Genomic DNA, 8,708 nt, shown 5'->3' with positions numbered 1-8,708 from the left:
AAGTGAATCAGTTATACATATGTTCCCATATTTCTTCCCTCTTGCATCTCCCTCCCTCTCACCCTCCCTATCCCACCCCTCTAGGTGGTCACAGAGCACCAAGCTGATCTCCCTGTGCTATGCGGCTGCTTCCCACTAGCTATCTATTTTACGTTTGGTAGTGTATATATGTCCATGCCACTCTGTCACTTTGTCACAGCTTACCCTTCCCCCTCCCCATATCCTCAAGTCCATTCTCTAGTAGGTCTGTGGCTTTATTCCTGTCTTATGCCTGGGTTCTTCATGACATTTTTCTTTCTTAAATTCCATATATATGTGTTAGCATATGGTATTTATCTTTCTCTTTCTGACTTACTTCACTCTGTATGACTGACTCTAGGTCTATCCACCTCATTACAAATAGCTCAATTTCGTTTCTTTTTAAGACTGAGTAATATTCCATGGTATATATGTGCCACATCTTCTTTATCCATTCATCCGATGATGGACACTTAGGTTGTTTCCATCTCCTGGCTATGGTAAATAGAGCTGCAATGAACATTTTGGTACATGACTCTTTTTGAATTATGGTTTTCGCAGGGTATGTGCCCAGTAGTGGGATTGCTGGGTCGTATGGTAGTTCTATTTGTAGTTTTTTAAGGAACCTCCGTACTGTTCTCCATAGTGGCTGTACCAATCCACATTCCCACCAGCAGTGCAAGAGTGTTCCCTTTTCTCCACACCCTCTCCAGCATTTATTGTTTCTAGATTTTTTGATGATGGCCATTCTGACTGGTGTGAGATGATATCTCATTGTAGTTTTGATTTCTCTAATGATTAATGATGTTGAGCATTCTTTCATGTGTTTGTTGGCAGTCTGTATATCTTCTTTAGAGAAATGTCTATTTAGGTCTTCTGCCCATTTTTGGATTGGGTTGTTCGTTTTTCTGTTATTGAGCTGCATGAGCTGTTTGTAAATTTTGGAGATTAATCCTTTGTCAGTTGCTTCATTTGCAAATATTTTCTCCCATTCTGAGGGTTGTCTTTTGGTCTTGTTTATGGTTTCCTTTGCTGTGCAAAAGCTTTCAAGTTTCATTAGGTCCCATTTGTTTATTTTTGTTTTTACTTCCATTTCTCTAGGAGGTGGGTCAAAAAGGATCTTGCAGTGATTTATGTCATAGAGTGTTCTGCCTATGTTTTCCTCTAAGAGTTTTATAGTGTTTGGCCTTACATTTAGATCTTTAATCCATTTTGAGCTTATTTTTGTGTATGGTGTTAGGGAGTGATCTAATCTCATACTTTTGCATGTACCTGTCCCGTCCTCCCAGCACCACCCACCGAAGAGGCCGTCCTCTCTCCACTGCACACTGCCGCCTCCCCCACCAAAGACAAGGCCACACGTGCGTGGGTCCATCCCCCGGCCCTCCACCCGGCCCTACCGATACACACCTCTGTCTCCGTGCCAGCACAACACCGTCCCGACCACTGCATCCCTGCAGCACAGTCTGAAGTCAGGGAGCCTGATTCCTCCAGCCCCACCCCCTCACTCTCAAGATTGCCCCGGCCACCCGGGGTCCCCCGTGCCTCCATACAAACCATGAAACCCCCTGCTCCAGTTCTGCAAAAAACGCCAGTGGCAGCCCGACAGGGACCGCACCAAACCTGCAGACTGCCCCGGGCAGCAGAGTCACCCTCACAATGTTGATTCCTCCAATCCAAGAACACGGCACATCCCTCCATCCACCTGCACCATCCTCAGTCTCCCCCATCAGTGTCCTACAACCCTCTGCACACAGGTCTTCTGTCTCCCCAGGCAGGTCTAAGGTAATAACAATTTAAGATGCTCATGTTTATCCTGACTTCTGAGGCTGAGTGCCATTTGTGCTCTTTGTACTGTTTTGTTTTTTTTTTTAACTTTATTTCTTTTGCTATTTCCTAGCTCATTCATTCATTCACTAAACAAATATTTCTTGTGATACAGACATGTGTATGCATTTTAATAGGTGCTGGAGATATAGGGGCAAATAGGATAAGATTTATTCCCTATCTTTACCATCTAGTGGAGGTAACAGACACTGAGCAAGTAATTACAAGTACAGTACAGTAAATGAAGAGTTTGGGAAGCAAGAGCGGGTGAGTTGAGCCTTAATGAATGAGTGGAAATTAGCCAGGTGAAGTGGAAATTAGCCAGGCAAAGAGGGTGGAGGAAGCATTTGAAGGGGTGGAGGCATCTTTAGCAAGTGAATTTATGCTGAATTTATTCAGCAAACATATGTGTGATCCCTTTGGGGAATTTGGTGTTTATATGTCACTGGAGTGTGAGAACAAGTCAGGGAGGTGTAAGACATGGGCTGGAGGACTTAGCAGGGTTCTGATTCCAGAGGCTCTCATGTGCTGTTTTTGGGAGTTTGGCCTATGTCCTGTAGGTAAAAGTCATTGAGGATTTAAACTGGTAAATCAAGTGCTCTTATCTTTTAGAAGAATCAACAATGTGATAAATGGATATCAGGGAATGGAAAAGAGAGCACGACTTTCATTAGATGCATTATCTCTTCTGTGGTGGCAGTGATAGCAAGGAAGAGATCCATACCTGATTCTCCCTGGTGGAAGGCCTGCCCGTGAGCCTCCTCCCATTTGTGCTTATTGATATAAAACCGTATTTTAATGCCCAGCCCAAATCCCACCTCCTTTGTGGACCCTCTCCTCATCATTCCCAGAAATTTTGTCTTCCTTTAAAATTCTATACTTCTTGTTTGTCCTCTCGTTGGGTGTAGAATACATCCAGCTTGTATATTTATTTCTTTTCTCTGTGAATCTCCTTTCCCCTACAAAACTCTTGAAGGATAGGGAAATATCCATATTTCTTTAAATCTGTAGCATCTAAGACAGTGCCTTGAAAAAATTATACTCTTAGAGCTGGAAGGAACCTCAGGGACCATCCAAACCTTTTCATTTGATGGATGAAGAACTTGAGGCCCAGAGAAATGGGCGCCTTCCTAGATCTCTCACTGCCAGTTTATTATTCTTTCAGTTATCCAACAAGATGAGTATTTTTGTGGTCAATGATGATCAATTAGATAGCTATGGCTTTGTTAGATAAACATCCTCCTATTATTGTTGTTTAATGGGTGACATGATTCTTTGAGGATTAAAGGATGAGTATTGTTTATTAATGCCCGTTTTCTTTAATAACAAAAGGCCAGGGCCATGAGAAAGACCAGAAAATTCTATAAAATGTTTGAGCCTCAAGATTAGGTCATGCATTCAATGTAATAGCAGCTGCTAACTAAATTAGGTATGTTTTTGTTTGTTTGTTTTTCCTGAGAACAGAGCATAGGTTCAACTGACCAGTTCTCAGCTGGAAAATAAAATAAGAAATTATTTCTTCTTCCTAAGTCATGGGTGCCCTAAGTACACACCCGTGTCTTTACAGGCCATCTCTTCTCTTTCCTCTTCTCCCATAAATAATGGTAAAGCCTATCCCGTGCCTTCAAATTTGGGTTGAAGGTTGGAGGCCATGCAGAATACAAATTATCTGTCCAATCAGGGGCACATGGGAATTTGGAGATGACAGATCCTTTACTAAGATCTTGATGCTTAAAACCAGTTGCAAACTTCATACGTACAGAGGCCTTGCAGGTAATACAAATGAATAATGGTGGCTTGGTAGAGTCTAGTGACTTAGACAATGAATAAGAGCTGACACGACAGCTCTTTCTCAACTCCAGTATTTGTTGCCATGAGAGAATTTTATGAATTCTACCAGGTTGTCTGATTCTCCAAGGCAGTGCAGAAGTCTGGATTTTTATGTGAAATATATCAAGTCTTCACAATGGTCATAGCTTTAAAAATGGAAAACTTTGTGCAGCAAATATGCAAATAGGCAAAACACTCCTGCAGACTGCCTGAAGTCCTGGTAGTTTGCAACTTCTGGCTTCAAAAATTCCAGATACTTACTTTCAGTTACTAGAGATACAAACTAATCAATGCACCAGCAATAATTTTGGGGTAATTTGTTTGTGTGTGTGTGTGTGTGAAATATTATTCAGGATACTTAGGAGAACCTGTAGAAATCAATGGCATGTTTTGGCCCACATTAAACTTTCAGCTGGTTGAGAAATAGGAAACCATGTATGAAAACAGAACTAGCAGTTTAAATTACCATGTAAATGCAAAGTGAGGCAGCCCACCAATTAAATAAGATTCTCTAGACCCTACAACTTGAGGCCAAATTAGTGCCCCACCAATGAGTTATATAATGTGCTCTAGAAGTACATATATCTTTCTGTAAATTCATTCAGCTCATATGGTATAAAGGGTTAAGAATCTACTTGATCCTCTTAAAACTTAAAACCTTGAGTTCATGACATATAACATATCTGTACCTCCTATGTTTACTGCAGTGGCTGTACATGATAGTTGTGAATTAAATGTTTGCTGACTAAACCAATAACAAACTGAAGCCTATAGGAGTAATTGATCATTCCAAAACACAGTCGAAACTCAATTCTTACTTGTTTAATAGTTGAATACCTTCATTAAATGGTAGAGAAATGGTGGAGAAAATGACATTTTTAGTTGGACTTTGATGGGAGTGAATAGGATTTCCCTATGTGGAGATCCCTATGGAGGGCATTTCAGGTGGGGAACAGTTTGAATGAAGTTATGATGAAACTAATTAGACTGGTTTGGAATATGGAATTCCATTTTTATCCCATAACTTTATTTGAATATGGTTTGACATGGTTCAAATATTGCAGCTCAATGTACTATGTCCATACTTTTCAAGTTGTTCCTATCCCAGTACGTTAGAATGTTTAAGAATAAGCCTGCATTCCTCAAAGGAGATGAAGCTGTAGAGGTGGGGTCGTACCCCATTGTAATAAGTCTTTCCTCCATCCACTTGTTTGATTAGGAAGTGAATACTAAGCAAGGGGAACACTTGTGAATTACTTATGTCATTTGCTATAGTGCTGATAGGGAATAATTCTTAGAGCTGCCTAATGCTTTTGGGGACTGGGTTTTATTCTTTCAAGTATTTCCTCATTTTCTCTGTACCCTAGTTAATTGGATGTGCTCAAGAGGCCTTGGGGGAACTCCTTCCCTGGGGTTGGTACCTCTTCAACATAATAGTCCCACCAAGGAACGAGGTTGAGAGAGTGGGGACTGAGCTTCCAGGTATTTTCTGGGTGTCTTGGTGACATGTAGACTTTGTCCATGAAACTCTCTATCCCTGAAATTTTCTCTGCCCTTTTTATGATGCTACAGCCTTATTCTAGAAACTTCTTGAAGTTCTTTGTATAGCAAAAAGATATTTACATGTCAGAGGTCAGATCATTTTTTGCTATAGGCTTTTTCTTAGAGACTATGACAAGAATATTTTAAGAATTCCCCAAAAAGTAAATTTATCAATCAGTCTCAAGGCTTATTTTTTTACTATAACTTTGTATATTCGTGGGTATTGCAAGTGATCAATCATTCTGTCAAACATCTTGTACTAAATGTGCTAATGAGCTAGAGAATCAAATATTTTGTAAGTATGGGCATGTGTAACATTGATTTTCAATATTTGGATCACATCAATAATCTGCTCAAGGAAAGCAACTTTATTAGGATACATTTCCATATACCTTATTAATAGTTGACAGGCAAAACAACATTTGTTACATTCTTTGTTGATTTATTTCCTTTAACTCTCTGTACCCTAGGTACCTTGAGTCCTTAGCAACAATATTAGTAATAACAGAATTGTAATGTTCATTTCATTATCTGTTGGACACTGGTGAAGCCTTGCTTTTGGCTTAGATGGATTTTTTTTTTCCTTTCACGTAAAGCAAATTTTTCTCAGGTTATTTTCGGAAATAGATTGTTGATACCAGTTGAATGCAGGTAGGAAACAAACAACAACCAACAGTGAAGGGAAAAGTTAAATGGGGGACGGGGACAAGGCAGTGTGCAGAAGGTACTGAAAGGGTACAGAGGGAATGTGAGTTCTGATATGCTTCAGTTCTGAACGCAGTCAGTCATTTAACCTCTCTGAGTCTCAGTTTCTTCATCTCTAAACCAGGGATAACAAGACCTCTCATGAGAATGGGAACAATTAAGTGATGCAGATATCTGGAAGGTACCCAACACAGCTCAGCCCAAGATAATTTAGTTCTCTTTGTCTTCTTGCTTTTCTTCATCCCCTGACCTCTTCCTTTCTCTTTTTTTTTTTCCACAGTTTATTTCTTCCTTAAAAAAAAAAAAAATCTGACTTGAATATGTGAAAATGGAGATATTTGTCATATCAAATAACATAAGGTTTTATAAGAATGATAATGTTACCTTAGTATCCTAGCAAGAATGACCATCAGTATTGTCTGACACCCAGGCTTTCTTATTTTCTGGGATAAGTAGAGAGAAATAGCATTTGTGGAGTACTTATGATGTACCGATGTACCAGGAATGGTATACATTTAATTTAATGATAACCCCCATAAAATATCAGTGTTCCCATTTTACAGTTTAGAGACTGAGGTAAAGGCTGTTAACTTGTCTGAAATCACACCGATGGTGAGTGGCATCAATTGTTATTCAGACCACGCTGGCTATTACTATTAAACCACCGGTCTACTTGTGTGGTTCTTAATTAGGGAGTGGAGTACATCTGGATCATCTGGGGGAGCAGATGGGTGTGGCATGAAAAAGTTCCCCCAATAATTATGATAGGACCTTCTCTAGGTGAGAATCTTGACCTGGGATCCTTGAATGTCGTGGAGGCAGAGATGCTGACATTTTTCTGGCTCTGCTTCCCAGCCTGGCGAGGAGTAGGCATCAACTCAGTGATCCTTAGAACAACTTGCAAATCTGAAACAACACTGTTTTCTTCTTAATGGATTTCAAGTCTTTTATGGATGTTTTCTACACAGTGTTTACCAAAGCAAATGCATTAAGAATCAAAACTTGAATGTGGTGTCTTTGGGCTCTGTTTTAGAATGAGAAAAAAATTTAAATAGGGAACAATGTTTACATATTTTTTTAAGGCAAAAGAAGCATCTTTCTTATAGCTTGGCAGGAGAGATGAGGAAGAAATCATGGGTATTGGTGCTGTTTACTAGCTGAGGTGCCAAAGACAGCCATCTGTCAAGAAAATGTGTAGGATGTTGATCAAGCCTGGAGCCTCTGACACTGAATACCCCACTGGGGACTAAAGATGCCACTCCAATGAGAGTACACCTGCCTGATAGTACGCCGCCTCTGTGAGAAGGAATTTCCATGCATCTTTCCACTGAAAAATGGCTTTTATTACAGCTGATAAAAGGGCAGGGGAAAGTTGCCTTGATTTCCACAACAAGAGATGCACCTTGAGTGTTACATACATAAGAAACTTTGAGAGATCATTTCATTTGGGACTTCGACAAACCAAAGCAACTGATATTTTAATTCAGTGAAAACTACTACCCCTCGCCCCAAGCACTACTGAGGGTAGGTCCGAAAAGCAGGATATTTGAAAAGAGCACAGATACGGCTTCAGCCTTCCATGGCCTGTATTTCCTTTACCTTTTTTCTCCCTGATTAATGCTGTAAGTTCTAATATCCCCTCTTTTCTCATCTACAAAGAGAGCCACAGGATGGTAAATATATAATAAATAATTTACATTTTTTTGTTGATTGATATTGGACGTGGGGAAGAACACTTGGAATCCAAGGATCCCAACTTCACAGGAGCTCCTGAATCCACTGAGACTTTTTTCGGTGCTCCTGGGCAGGTATCATGTGTCAAACCATGCCCTGAGCCTGTGAGATAATGATAGGGATATAAGTATCACCTCTAAAGAATCCTCCATGAGCGGTGAAGGTAACTTTTTTTTAGTTTTATTCTCCCCTCTTTCCTGTGTAAAAAGCAAAAATACTTTCCCTTTTTTTATTTTTTTGATAATGTGTTGTCGTGGTGACAGAGGTAAGAAGTGCCGAATGGGCAAGATTGAAAAGATTTAGGAAAGAGTTTTAACTCTCTACAACTCAGAATGTACTCTGTTGCCTGCATGTCAGAATGTATTCTATGTTGCTGAGCTTAAGACATTGCATTACCCACACCATGTTGCTAGCAAGCACCATGGGGGCAGTAAGGAATACTAATCATTGGCAAGCCACACAGGTAGTCTGTGATTCCAGAGTGGCTAAAGTGACCAGAGACAGGGGCTGGGGCAGCCCCTTTAGAGTAAGAACACAGATGAGGCAGTTACTTAGTATCTTTTGGATAGAACAGCTAGTCATAAACTCTTTCTTTTTTAGCTAATTTCTTTGATATCATAGAGTTGTATTATTCCTTCTCATTCCCCATCTCTCCTACACTTTCTCCATTTCTTTTTTCCTGACTTTTTCTTTTTTTTTTGAGGCACTGTGATGATCATTTGAAAGATGTGCTTCTAGAGTGATCAAGGCTTTTGTATAAACTCTTCCCTCTCTCTGCTCACCCCATCTCCCCTTCACTAGTCAACTCTTATTCGTCCTTTGGATCTCATTTCAAATATCATTTCTTCAGGGAAGCCTTCTTTGACACCTCTTCCACCCCACCTCATATTTTCCCTTCAGACTATTTATAACTAGTAACTACAGTTTATTTGAGAAATACAGTCTCCCCCATAAGAATGCAGGTTCCACAAGAGCAGAGACTGCTCCGGTTTTGTGGCCACCGACAACTCAGCATCTACAGCAGTGTCTGTCACATTGTAGGCTCCAGAAAT

The sequence above is a fragment of the Monodon monoceros genome, unplaced genomic scaffold (assembly GCF_005190385.1).
Source record: "Monodon monoceros isolate NGI ecotype Baffin Bay Population unplaced genomic scaffold, NGI_Narwhal_1 Super_Scaffold_20, whole genome shotgun sequence".
In the NCBI taxonomy this organism is placed as follows: Eukaryota; Metazoa; Chordata; class Mammalia; order Artiodactyla; family Monodontidae; genus Monodon; species Monodon monoceros.
This window is presented reverse-complemented; position numbering follows the sequence as displayed.